Source organism: Falco peregrinus, chromosome 3 (assembly GCF_023634155.1).
Source record: "Falco peregrinus isolate bFalPer1 chromosome 3, bFalPer1.pri, whole genome shotgun sequence".
NCBI lineage: Eukaryota > Metazoa > Chordata > Aves > Falconiformes > Falconidae > Falco > Falco peregrinus.
In genome coordinates, this window is record NC_073723.1 from 18,516,910 (window position 1) to 18,531,529 (window position 14,620).

Here is a 14,620-nt window from a genome sequence, read left to right on the forward strand (position 1 = left end):
TAGGATGCTCTGCCTCAAATTCTGGAAGTTAATTCTAGAAAGTATGGCCAGAAAGGACTTAAAGAAGCCAGAGTCATTTGCATGCTGATGTTAAAATGAAACCATCTGGATGAGATACTGTTAGCCCCACGTGGAGTACCCAGACCCTACTCAGCATGGGCAATGGCATAGAACCACACATAGGGAATGTCTTTGAGAGAACCTGGTCCTGGACCACTTAGATCTGTAAGTGCTACAGCTAGTTAAGTGTGAATATGATAGCCGCTTCTGAGGAGAGAAAAAAGCCCTGAGAAGTTGCTCCTCCTTTGCAAAGTCTCAATTAAAGGAGAAGGTTAAGTGGCTGTGTCCTCAGTTGACCTGCTGATGTAATATTAGACTGGACTGTAGGAAGAATTTGATGGAGCAACCGTGATGATACCAATGATCTGCCACACAGATAAGTTGCTATTTAGCATTTGATTGAAAAGGTCATGCGATAAGATTTGGTTATTTGTAATCTGCTTTATTGCTTGCTGTTTCTTTTGCAGAGGCCAAATTTAATGTTAGTCTGAAGTGATTGTGTCCTGTAGCAAAATAAACTTCACAAAATTTGATGCTACATTCAGCACGCTTGTAAAGCAGCATTTTTGGGCAATAGGTTACTTCAGCCAGAGTTCACTGTTCAAATGCATAGCTTTTTGCATTTTGGTTTGGAATTGTAATGACAGCGCTTCAAGATTGTGTTGCTTTTGTTATGCATGTTTGAGTTACCTAACATAAGCCATTCAAATTAAAAGGGCTCCATGCAGAAGAGGGCTCCATTCTGTCCACACAATATCTGCCTAGGCAAACAGAGCTGCTTTTTTAGTGCATGGCAGCAGTTCACATGGAGCTGAGAATGATAGAATGCCTTTTGTTCAGAGGAAATACTAACAAGGATGCCTGGATTGCTTTTTTTATTAATTTCTTGATAGTTGGATTGCTCTTTTATTAATGGCTTGATAGTTTTTAAGTTTTGCTTCAGCATCCATCCAAACAAGGGGAAGAAGTAACAAGCTACTGTGAAATAGGGTCTAAGTATATTGCATATTCTCTTCTGCCAGTCTTTTGCTAGCCTGGAAGAGTGAAAAGAAGTAGGGGTGTCATTAAATTTTCCTTCATGGGCAATAAAGGTCGCAAATAACATACTTAGTCACACCTGCATTACAGTTAATCCTGTAGGTCACAGCAAAACCAGTCTCTATCATTGAAGTTGCACACCCAGGTTTTTGCCTCCAAGGTTTGTCCACTGGTGGAGTCTGTAATCTGCCAGTGTAGTCCTTACTAAGAAGAGCTACCCCCCGGGAACTGCCAGTCTGCCCTGTGTGAAACAATTAAACCACCACCAGAAAAGATCTGGCAAGTGTCTACCTGGTGAGTCACTGGGCAGAGGAGTGCAGCGCTCTGCGTCATCCTCCCCAGTCTTGCCGAGCGCTTCACTACCTACCTGGGGGTACAGACACTTCATTTTTCAGAAGTGAAAATGCTGCTTTTTTGATCCAGATAGAAAACTGTTGTTACTTCTGCCAACATGGAATTCCTGCCTGGTTTTGTTTTGTCTCCTGCATTGTTTGTATTGGCTTGGCATTTTCATATTTTGTATCCAGTGTCAGTATTTGTTTCTGGGAAGAAAGTTTTGCTTAAACTTTTAATTTCTGCAATTTGTTTGTTTAAACTTGTTGGCAACTTTAACATGCTGCACTCTGTTCCATATGCTAGTATCAGTGCTGCTTTTAGTGTGACTGACTTCCAAAGGAAAAAGCAGCAATTGGGCAAGGAATGTTTTTTATGAAATAGTTGGGAGTATTTTCAGTTATAATAATATTTGGGAATATTTTGAGCTATTTTGTGACCAGTTTTTAATAAAGGCAGGGTTACTTTGGCTTGTACTGAGTCAAGATTGCACAGCGCTGAACCCAGTGAAAGCTTTTTTTCTACCTTGTACTTACACAGTGTATAACCATGACAACAGTATCAAGATGATAGGCAACAACCAAAAATTTCTGATTGAGCACAGCAAAAGCTGTGAGGACAGACAGATGTATGTAGTAGGTGACAGGATGAATGGTTAGTTCATTAGAAAAAAAAATCATGACGGTGTATGTTGAGAGCTTACCAGATGATCAATGACATCAAGATGGGATGGCCAACCTGAGACAGGAGCTGACGCTTCAGTAGTACGGTGTAGTGTGTGAGGGTTGGAATAGCATAAGCCCGGTGGAGGCACTGAAGAAGTCCAAAACCACAATGAAAGCAATGATTTCAAGTGCATTGCTAAAGCTAGACCAGGGGAAGGAAAGCTAAGTCTGAACAAAGCAACAGCATACATATATCAAAAAGGGAGGCAGTAGCATTACCAAAACCCAAACTTAGCTACGAGCTACTAAGATGGATGGGAAAAACACCTTTGTTGCTTTTCAGAAGTAATCCACAAGCACAGCCTAGACGTAGTGATTTGGAGAAACAGAAAGCAGCCCCCCATAGCTGGGTCTGTCAGTTGGGTGGCTGTGTCTCCAGTGATCAGGAAATGGGGCTAGAACATGCTTTGAGTCTGCCTTTTTTTTGGCAGTGTTTCACAAAAAGTAATGCCTGAACATAAAAAAATGCAAGTGATCAAAGATGTTTAAGACGTGGGGCAAGACTGAAAAGGAGAGCTAATCTGAGTCATCCATGTAAAGTTGTTTGTTTTATGTTTAAGTTTTAGAATACTGAAAATACAGATATATTTTTTTCCCCAAGGGTTGAGGATGCTGCACTCCTGCTGATCACAATAAAATTATTTCAGTATAAGTTTGGTCCTCCAGGAAGAAGCTGAACAGAGTGCAAAGAGCAAAAAATCTCAGGATGGAGCCCTCTACAACCGCTGCAAAAAGCTGGAGTGGGAAGAATGAGGAGGGAAAATGGGAAAAGTCTAAACCACAAGAAACAAATAGGTGGACAATTAAAAGGAGGAACATGGCTGCTTGTGCTGAAGGCAGCTGGCAGGCTGGGGAAGGGAGGGAATGGGTGGCTGAGTGTTGTCCAGAGGAGGTAATTATTTCTGGCTCTGATTCATGTAATATTTAAGGAATATATCTGTATTTTTCATGATTAGCAGCCTGAAAGAAAATGCTGGAAATCTGACATCTGTGGAAAAACTTCTTTGCTGTAGATATATGCCATGAAAGTGAGTGGGACTGAAGCAAAGTCCATTAACAAATTCCTTTATTGATGGGAGCGGGAGGTGAATGCTCTGGACCAGATGAAATATCCAGTTAAAAAAAGTGCTTAACTGTTGAATTCCTTTTTCTTTTTTAAAAAGTAACACATTCAGGTTTCTCAGTACCAGACTCTGCTTTCAAATTAAAAAATGGTGTTGGATGAAGGCAGTACAGGGTATGTTTCAAAAGTTAGGGTTATGAGGCAAGAAAAAGATCATACTTTGTGTTGGATTGGCCAACTATTAAAATTGGGATACTCTAGATAGTTGGCCTTGCTGTGAGTACTTCATTGTGCAGTTTCCCATTTATCTGGTTTTATTCTGTGATCTCAGGGGCAATCACTGGTGCAGATGATGTATCCATCTGTAGTCCTAGGTAGATATATTAACTTTTGCATTTATACAGAGAGCATGCATATTTTGAGGAGGTTTTTGAAAGTAGCCTCTGTCCTTGTTATCTTATCTGATCTCTTACTCAATTCAGACTGAGAATTTCATTTGGAATTCCTGTGAGGAGATCTCCCTGGTGTGAATGGAAAGCTTGTGCCCAAAACGTACAGGTAGGCTGTTTGAATCTCAGTGGGCTTGGAAGTCTGAGTGGTGATGAATTTATTGCTTCCCTTGGTACGCTGGTTAATCTAGCCCAGCTTGCTTCTGCAAAATAGAAGTGAGAAAGCAAGAACTGGTAAAACAAACTCAAATGTTCCGCTTACACTGTCGCTTGGGAAGAATTCCCTTCCAACTAGCTATTTGAACGAATCCAGATAAGAAAGGGAGAGTTGGGGTGGTTGTATTCAGACTGCATTATATGGTGATGAAGATGCATACAGGCACGTACCACGGCATCTTCATTCAAGAGAACAAGGAGTAAAATGGGCTTCCTGCTGAATGGGGCTGCTGGCTCCCTTTGCAGGCAGCGGGCAGAGGCAGGCACAGTGTCTGAGTTAGGCCATTGTACCAGCGGGTCTGAAAACAGCCTCTGCTGTACAGGGAGCCAGGGTCTACCAGCCTCGCAGCGCAGGCGACCTGCAATACCACCCTGGAGGTCTGTGGTGGTGTAGTCGCTGCTCTGATTATGACCCTTCATGTCTAGAGGTAATTTTGGCCCAGCTGTTGTAAATTAGAAAGCACATTAGACTTGACTTCATCTGACATGTAGGCAATGATTTATTTCTACTTTTCTGTATTAGTAACTATATGCAGGGGCAGTTTTTAGCCCTGTGTCACTGCTTCAAAATAAAAACCCACGTGCTTTGAATTGCACCGTGTATACAACCTGGGTAACAGGTTATAGGATTGTGCTGCTTCATACATGGTGACACTTGCACATCTTGAATGTTACCACAGAAAATGGTCCCCAGGGACTGTTGAGGATGGTTGAATATGCAGTAAATTTGCAGTTTGTTGAAAATGTCTGGCAGCAATGTCCCATATTTAAGTGTAGATGTGTTTGTAATGGGTTTCTCTGGTTGGCTCTTTAGGATATGGTTTTCTCCTGGTAACCTGAGATGCAATCTTTGAAACACAAAAACCCCAAAGCAAGATTTATTTTCTTGAGTATTCAAGAGTATGATTGTCACTTAGTTGGATTTCTTTATATTAAATTGGTTTTGTTTCCATTTTTAAGTTTGGGGACTGTGCAGACGTGTGTCACCTTGTCTAGGGAAATATCTGTAGCTGTTATGTATGTATGCATTTCTTACAACAGCAGGGGTAAAGCTGTGGTGGTACTTGCAGGGCAGATTCTGATTGTGCTGAAAATTCCTCAAAATCACTTATTGTTGAAGATGCCATATGTGAAATTGGAGGTTATTGCAAGCTCCCCCAGAGAGCTTAGCATGGAGGGTATAACACTTTTCATTGGAGTCTGCTGGCTTTTAATAATCTCCTTTCACATGGGAGAGAACTCATTTGAAGGCTCCACCCAGAGGATAAGTGTCAGTGGGAAGCAGGGGGACATTGAAGGGGTGACTGAAGATAAGGTGGCACCCCCCTGTCTGAGGTTACCATCCCAGGTTACAATGAAAGAAACCTTGATGGGAGAGCACACTGCTGTTGCTGTGTGGCATCTGAAGGCGGCTTTCCTTTGCTAAGTTGCTAGTCTGGGTCCCATCTCATGTTCCTTAAAGTCTGTATTTAAAATCATCTTCATATGAAGAAATCTGTCTTGTTGCTTAATAGCTTCAGGCTGGCTTTTGTATGTTGATTTTCCATTTACACGCCTGATTTAAATATGTTGCATCAGATTTAAGAAACAGTTATGTTATTGGCAGGACAGCTGCTTTGCACATCAAATAGTTGTAGAGGGTGGTAGATACTATAGCCAGCAACTGTGTAATAAGAACAAAGCCTTGCCACACCGGTGGAGCTCTCTGGCATCTAGGGAGGTCTGGATCCAGACTGCGTGGCTTGGACCTGTTTCTGGTAGGGAAGGTTAGCTTGCTCCCAGGCTTTGCTCCGACTTCCAGTGCTGGGGGTCCCTTGCAGAACTGCCGATTATTTTTTTGTATGTACTTGTTAGCTTCACTGCACAGCCAGCTACCTGAAAGGAAGAGGTAATTAAAATAAATAGGGTGGGTAGGGAGTGGAGGAAACCTGTGGTTTCTCTGTGGCACTAGAATTGACATTTTTCAGATGGTTTAGGCCTTGTCAGAAAATGTTTTGTTCAGCCTTTGTTTTCTATTGAATCCCGTGTGCTTGGTTAGCTTCTTTTCAAATTAAAAAAAAAAGAAAAAGAAAAAGCTCCATACATGGATTGAAAGCTTTATCTGTTTATCTCCTCATTAAAAAGACTGTCTATGAAATGTGCTGACAGGGCTTTTACTCTCTTGCTTTCTATTCTCATCACATTTTCCACTGAAAGCCTCCCCTCTGCTATTTCTGTTCCATAATAAATGGGGCTTTCTGGTGGTAGAAGCTCTGGACGCTGTTCCTGGCTCTCCACAGGCTGTGTCCATCGCTATGGGTAAGAAACTTGGAACGTGCAATTTGGACTGCAGGGAGGACGGTTTGGGCATATGGGTTTAATCCCCTGAAAGGCAGTTTTCAGAACCTGGAGGTCCCAGTATCGAACGTGGTGCAAAGCACATCACAGGTTATCCTCTAGCTAGGTGCTTAAGCAAGAGGCCACATTTGGAGAACGGTGTGCAGAGCGACGAGCTGTCTCAGCTGGTGAGAGAGCGCCACAGTGGAAACAGCTTCTCAGGAGACTCAGTCTCAGGACTTCTGGAACCACTTTAACCAATTGTTGGGCAATTTGCTTGGGGGGTGGGGTCTAAAAAAGCAGGTGCATCAAGCGTTATACAATTTGAACCACTGAGACATTGCTGGTGGCTGAGTCTCCTTACAGCCATATCATTAATATTGACATTATAATGAAATGATGGAGAATGAGTTTTGGTTACCAAAGAAATTGTGAAGGGTAACTTTTGGTATAAGCTGTGTTTTTAGTAATGTAATTGAAATTCTACCAATACAAGCGGTAAAAATGGTGACTGTTACCCCAGCAGTGACAGTGTGACTGGCCTTGAAGATTCTGGAGCAGTGGTCTCCAGCCTTTGCTGGTCTCGGTTATTAATGTGAGAAAATCCATCGCTGTTTGCTCTGCTTTAACTTCCATTGCATCTGAGCCGTTTGGGAGAGCTTGGTTTGTGAATTGGCATGCTACACCATTAAAAAAAGATGCAAATTTTAATAGACATCTCTATAATCAAAGTGTGAGTGTCTGATTTTGTTTCATTTTGCAGATAAGAGCATTGTTCGATTAAACCAAATAAAATACCATGCGTTTCACTTGCACGCAGTGGTGTGCCTCATTCTTCACTGCAACAAAAGAACTTTAAAAAAATTTTAAAAAGGCAAAATCTTCTCACTGTAATAAGCAGAAATGCAAAATCAGTGCAGGAGATGCATCGAAGTGCTCACGTTCCAAGTCCCACAAAAGACAGTTGCCTGTGGGGTAAAGGCATGCTCATGGATGGGCAGAGTAAACGCTTTGTTCTGGATTTTGTGCCACTTTCGCCTGTTCATCTCTTGTGCAAAAAAAATCCTGTGCAGCAATATGAACATTGTGATGTTTGATATGTAGAGCAGACAGCTGCAGGCTCAATTAATTCCCCCCTCTGATTTTTTTTTTTTCATAGTATTTTTTTTCCAGAAGGTTGTAGTGACTTCCAAACCCTCACGGGTGAGTGGCATTTATGGCTTGTTGGCTTTGATCGAAATGAAGCGCAGAGTCCTGTTCACAATGAGAGCGGCTTTGCACGTGGAAGTCTTCACCGGGTGTCTTTTTCGGGTGGGTGGACTGAGCTGCTGGCTGCTTCCCTGGGGTGCTTCCCCATAGCTTCACAGGCATTCGTCTCCCCCAAAGCAAATGAAATTTTGGGTGCTGGCTGCAGGAGTCTGAGCCTGCCTGGAATGAAAGCAAGCCCAGGGAGGTGAGAACAAGCAGCAGGCTACGGAAGCAAAGGGGAAAGCAAAGTGCAGCAGCCTGACGTGCAGGTGCTCATGCACCCTCTTTGGAGCCTTGTGTACTGTAAATACACCCGAGGAAAAGTTCTCCACTGCCTCTCTTCCCTTCCACCCACCCTATGCAATCTCCCTGTGCCTTCTCTCTGGCAGGTGCAGGAGAAGCTCATCAGTGCTCTCTGCCAGTGCACACACCTGTAATTTAAACTTGTTTGTCTATGACAGCCCCACGTGCCTGGTGGTGTCTGCCACTTGGATGGTGTGATACCTGCCTGTGGGAGGGAGGTGTGGATGAGGAGCAGAGCCAACTGCAGAGCTGGGTGGGGGGATTGCTGCGGAGCCCTTACCAGGTTGCCAATAAATGTGGTGAAGGGGGCAAAGCGGTGTGGGACGGCATGTGGGCATCTCTACTGGGAGAAAGAGTGGGAACCCACCAGGTTCTGTCCAGCTGTCTACTTTAGAAACTGCCCTTGTTGGACGTGCTTCATCCATCCACATCCACACCTGTGGATCTGTATATTGGTTTTGTAGTCAAGAGGGTTGTGGTGGTGGTGTTTGCTTTTTTTTTTTATAATAAAAAGTAGTTAAAGAACAGGCTGTGCTAGGCTGATTGACTAATTGCTTCATGTTTTAGCTAACAGATTAGATTTTGTCAAAAGCAATGTCTTCCCTTCCCAGTGATAAAGCAGCATGATGGCGGATATATGTCTGCTTTATGGTACCCTTTTTTAAAGTTTCTGGCATGTAGCATAGGTGACTGTGGGATATTCTAATGAAGCTGGAGTTATTAAAAAAAATCTATTACATTTCAGGGGTGTTTGAGCTTCATGCTTCAATAGTGCTAATTAGATACGTGACCCATTTTCATTCTGCTTTAGCTCCTGGGGATGAGGAGCCTCGTTATAAATACAAGGATAGAGAATGCCCATGTTCCTTACTCTAAATAGCTTCTTCAAAACATGCCCAAAGGGCTTTAAGCTGGTTTTTTTTTTCTGTGGACACTGATTATGTTTTCTTTAAGTGGGGAAGTGAGATAGGGGGAGATTTCTTTCCCCAGAAATGAATAATTGAACTTTTTTTCTTGAATTTGGAAAACCTAGTGGCAAGTCAAGGTCCTCTTGAATCTTAAGTTTGCCTTGTTTTTATTGACAAGGGAATAAACTTGAATGCTTTTTATGCATAAAAATGCTTTTAATATTACGGTAGCTTCCCATTAACTGATATTTTTAGCTAATACAGTTTGTGCAGCCCATCTCTTCATGAAGTGCACTGAGTGTCTGGCTGGATGCTGATGAAAGGTAGCAGCCATGAAAGGTACTTGTTGGGAAACTGCCTGTCAAAATGCATGTTGTGATGCAAAACTGAGGCTGGAAGGAGCGGATGGCCTGTTCGAAAAACGCTCTCGGAAAGCTCTTGAGTTTTGTGCTCTTTTCAGCAGAACTCAGTTGTTTCCAGAAGATTTGTAGAAAGCAAACAAACACCCCCCAACGACAGAAAATGCTGAACTCAGTTTGGGAAGAACCCTGGGTGAGACCTGGGGATAAGTGTAAGTGTATTAAAAATAATACAAATGAATACAAGATAATGGAGCATTGCCAGACAGCTGTCAAAGGAGGTCTGGCTCCTGCATCTCTGGGCTTTGCTGAAATGACCTCTTACATTTCGAGCATCTCGCCTGCCTGTGTATGAAATGGTTGTTCTGAACTTTGCTGATACACCTCGTAGGCAGCAATTTAGCATGTGAGTGCTACTGTTTTTAGTGTTACCGTACTGATGTCCCTCTTGGCATCCTGTGCTATCTTAAAAAAAAATAGTTATTGAAAGAATATGAGTAAAGACTATCTGGAGTCAGCTTTCAGCAGTGAAGTGTTCGCTTCTGAGTAAGTTAAGTTCTGTGTTTTAGCCGTGTTGGTGGGGTTAATCTGAAGGCAGACAGAAGGAGGAATTCTGTCGCTTCGCTTTTAATGACTACACTAAATGGAAAGGTAAGCTGGCTGGGTTTTACCTCTGAATTTACCAGTCTGGGGACTTGTTCGTAAAACCCATGCCTCAGAGGCTTGCTTTAAATTTAAGTATACTAAACAAGCAGGCTGTGGCAGAGGAGTTTGAGACCGGTTAGTCTAACTTTAGGAAGGTTTTCTGGGTGTTTTGCTGGGATGCTCTGTCAGATCCTTTGGTGTGAGGACTTTGCTCTTTGCAGTGCCTGCCTTTGCATGATATTTTGACATGTATGCAGCGGATGATGAAGTTAACCTTTTCTGTTTGCAGAGGGGGAGGGAAATAACCTTTTCAAAAGCTGTGTTTATCAGGATAAACATAACTTTTTACATTGTAAACATGGGCAATGTGATGATATTTTGAGTGGGTGTTTTATTGCTTGTGGTCACGTTCCCATTCGGAGCATGTTAGGTGCTGTTGTCCATCTCCACCATGAGAAAGCTCCATCTAAAAACGCCCAGTAAACAACAGGATGAGGAGGGCTCCATGTAGGAGTGATTTAAGCTGGAATCCTACAGTTATTTAGGCCCGTGTTTAGCTTAATTCACTGTAAATATGCAGGGCTACGCAGAGCGAGTAAAGGTTAACACATTTATAAGCGTTTGAAGATCAGAAACAAGTTTGCTTTAATTTTGAAATCTGCGTTCAGCTGTGTGATGCCTCGCTGCCAAGTATTCCTCAGAAGATGTTGGTGGCACATTGCATGGCTGTTTGCGTTGGTCATGGGTTATTTTGCAGTTTTTTTATCAAAAGTCCATTTCCGTGTTTTCCTCATCTTCACCACTTGTTTTTCTTAATCCCACTATTTACATTTTTTTCTCCTGCAGATCTTATTCTCAGAAATTTGAGCTATTTTGGCTCACTGCAGTGTTTGAAAAGAAAAAAAAAATTATTGAAAAGAATAATTAAATATTTTTCCCTGCATAAAAACATTGAATAGCAGTTAGCTACTGCCAGGGCAGAGTCTTCAGCCTCAGCTGATGGTGTACTGAGAGTTAGTTAATGTTGCACTGCACAAATGTGCTGTGCTCTGCAGCTGTTGGAAAAACTAGCTTTTCCTTGAAAAAAAAAAAAAAAAAAAAGTGGGGAAAACTGCTTTTCGAGTGATGATTTGGCAGAATTTTTGAGTGCATATAGCCTGATGCAGCTTACTCCCCAGGAAGGCATCTATCGGAGTTAGTGGTGCTGCGGTGGAGGGAGTCTTGCCTGCTTGCTCGCAGAGGAATGCGGCTCCGTGTCGGGCCCTACATGCCGCACTGGTTTTTTGCATTCCACCGGAGATAGTGCCTGGGACTTTCTCTTGAGAAGAAAACCAGAAAACACCTGTTACTGCCAGCAGCTGGTGCCTCAACAGCAAACAGACAAGGCGGGTGGATGGACAAGGGCTCCTGCATTCCTGCCTACAGAATGCATAGGCTTGTAAAGTCCTGCTTGGGAATAAATAGTTTGTCTTGAAGAAAAATGAGTGATGTTTTGTGGTGTGACTAAATGGGTTAGACACGCTGTGGATGTGTTATCTAGGAATTTTTAAGGAAGCTGATGGCTACATCTCAGAGGTTTTCTTTTTCCCTTAAATTATCTCACCAACTTAATATGTTGAAATGGTGCATGTATAATTGACTGAAGCTTTCTTCTTTGGTGAAGCTAAAGTATAAGGGGATAAGGAAAAGGTTCTTTCGAAATTGTAGATGTGTGTGCAGGATTTTGCTCTAAAGATCACAAAGTCCAGATGTGTTCTCAGGCATAAAGACAAGCTACAAAAAAAAAAAAAAAATTGTATGTTTAGTCTTTCAAAATAGTATTTCAGGCTGGATGAAACAATTTTCAAATCTCCTGGATTAGACCAGACAGAGTAAACATCTCTAAATGGCATGTTCTCTTGTGAGCAGTGTATTCAGCAACCAGGGATGCGGGGAAGGGATGCAGAGTTAAAAGCATTTTAACCAGATTTTGTTCTGCTGGTTGAAAAAAGCAGAGGGACCGCAATGAACACCTGGAGAAGCTATTGACATGTATTAACAAATGGTTGTTTTCTTTGAAGACTTGGTGTTGTTACAGAAGAACCATTTAAACAGGTTGGTCTGTACAAGATGCTTTGTTTCTCTGGCTGGCTGGATGGCTGGGTGCGTTCTCTGTCCTGGGGATCATGATGTGCCAGTAATTGCAGTTAAATGAACATGGCTGGCTCTCAGGCAAATGAAACCTGATTTGTCACAGCTGTCAGAATGATCATGTCATGTTTGTTGCCTTCAGGAGCAGTTTTAGGCTGCAAATCCTGTTAAGGTCCCAGCTTTCTCTTGTTAAATATTGCACAGCATGTTTGCTGACCCCAGTATTTATCTTGGTGGGGTTTTTTAAAGGCAAACACACCAGTTCTATCTGTTACATAAGCTGCGGCTGAACTTCTGTGAACCTTAGTCATGTGGGCTTGAGTTTGTTAATTTGGTAGACTTCACGGACTTGAGCATAGCAGTAACGTGAGGGCTTGCACAGAATAAGACAAGAGATTTTCTTGTGGATTCATATGGTCAGGGTTTTGACAATCACGCTTCAAATTAGCTTTTAAAGAGCAGCCCTTCCAGGCTGGATTGAACATGTAGTTACTCTTTACAGCAGCAGCAGCAGACAAAAGCAGTACAGCAGTTTTGAATTTTGCATTCATGCCAGCAGGAAATACAGTAGAATAAATGCAAGACTCTATTTGTAATACCTCAAAAAAACACAGTGAGGTGTAGGCCTCTTGAAATCCCCCTTAGTCATAATTTCAGTATTTATTTGCTTTTGTTTGTAGATTAACAGATTGGGTCTAAATTGGATAGAGCAAGTCCTGTTCTGTAAAACAAACAAATGCTAACTTTTGGATGTCAAGCCTGAGGCAGCAGAGAGCATTCCTGCTCTATTCTTCTCCTAAAAAAAAGGAAATGAGGTTTTAAAAAAATATTGGGGTCCCTGAAATACCTTTAAGGCTGACTACTTCTTCTGTGCTGGTGGCTGTAGGAGAGCTCCAGAGAAAGAGGTGAAAGGTTTGTGTCCATAGTGTGTTACAGTGCAAGGCTGGGAAATGTCAGCAGAGCTACCCAGAGCGGGAAGAGCTCTGAGCTTTCAGCAGAGAGGTTGTTCAAGCACATTGCTCTGGTACAGCGCTGGCTGCTCCCTTTCTTGGTCACCGCTGAGTCTTGTGGAAATGGCAAGGTGTCTCGTCAGGCTGCAGCTGCCCCTCTCTATGCCACCTGCCCCAGCCTCTTGGGGATGATGTCAGGGGCACAGCTATCTGCATCTGCTATCAGCTTAGCCCTGTGGTGGCTGCGCTGATGGGATGTCTCCAGGGCTGTCCTTTCCCTTCGGCGCTCTTGCTCCTGCAGAGCAGTGCCCCAGCCCTGGCACTTCCAGAATTATCGGGGAGATGGGGGCTCAGGATGAGCACGGCTGGCTGGGGAAGGAGCAGTGCTGCTTGCAAGGGAGGCTGTAGGAAAGTGACTGCTGAGCCTGAAACCTCCTCCTGCTATTGAAATGGCTCTGCCTTCTTCCAGCCTTTCTGCTTGACGTCCCCTCCCCTCCTGCCTTCCCTGGGCAGAAGTGCGTGGCTGCACAGGGCTTTGCCGGCATTGCTGGGGGGCCTCGGACCAGCTCTGATGCTGCCTGTGCCTCATTGTATATATAATACTCTTGCAGATGCAGGGATGGGATGTACCAGGAGAAGAATAAATGAGGGAAGGGAGAGCAGAACTGGTAAAAAGGATCACACGGAGCTGCCTTGTTAAGTTTTGGGCGTTTCTAGCTGCCAGAGCATCAGCAGAAGCTGAAGAGCCTCTTCTTAAAAGGTTTATTTCCATTTATGTTATCTCCAGTTCTTCTTGTACTATATGAATTGGCATGCAAGTATCCCTTCCATGACAAGAAACTGCAATCCCTGATGCTCAATGCTTTTAAAAAGAAGTTTCAATCTTCTCTAATAGCTACATGACAGTTTAATAGTTGATAAAAGAAAAACAAAAAGTTACACATCTGCTTTTGTAGATTGCAGGAACATGACATTGCAGATAAACATTATGAGCTTCAGCTTAATGATTTATTGAAGCTCATTTCTTCATTTTATTGTAGCTTTCAGTCTCTTACTATGCAGCTGTCTGGTTTCCCCAGAGAACAGAAGACTAGCTCGGAGATATAAATCTCTGTTAATGATTTTAAATAGCTATCTATCTGTATATAATATGAAACTTTTTTTTTCTTTTGCCCTGGGCACTCAGTCATGGGATTAGGAGAGGATAATCAATAATCCTGAATGCAAAGCACAGCCACTCTCTGTGGCGAGCCCTGGTGCTCTCAGGCTACACAGGGCTGTTGCAAAACCCCCTCACCTTCTTTCAGCCTTTTGCTCTGAGGCCTGTCTCTCCATTCAGCATCTGGAGGTTTCCAGCTGAAACGGTCCCTCCAAGAGCTGCAGCCTGCACTGCGTGCCAGAGGAGATGACTGTTTTCCCCAACTGCTCACGTGAACCCATTGCCTTTACGTCTCTTACACATCAAGAGAAACAAAGGCAAAGCTGTGCCTTAGCTGGTTGGGAGCACTGTGGTATTCTGTTTGGTTTTGTTTGTCCTTGGCAAGTGAAAGTTAGATGAGGTTTGTACAAGTAAATAGGAGGACCTGTTGTGAAATAAGAGATACTCTAGGCAAATGTACTAAGGAAACATGCAGCGAATGTGAACAGGTCCCTGAGCATTAGCCAGGATGTTCCTCACCTCCTGTACTTTGTGTCTGAACCAGCCCTGGAGGGACTGTTTTCATCATGGAAAGAATATGTAGACTCAGAACTAACATTCCCATTTGTTTCCCCAATGATCCTAGATGAGTTCTTACAACTGGGATCACTTGTTTCCCCAATGATCGAGTTCTTACAACTGGGATGCAAGACCAGCAAGGTGTGTTTGGATGGGAAGG

The 14,620-nt window shown here is 43.0% G+C and overlaps 1 protein-coding gene across 22 annotated transcripts in view; it reads left to right on the forward strand.

The window, feature by feature from the left end:
• Positions 1-14,620, forward strand: part of MTSS1 (MTSS I-BAR domain containing 1) — a 127,070-nt gene that overhangs the window by 54,746 nt on the left and 57,704 nt on the right. The window lies entirely within an intron of this gene.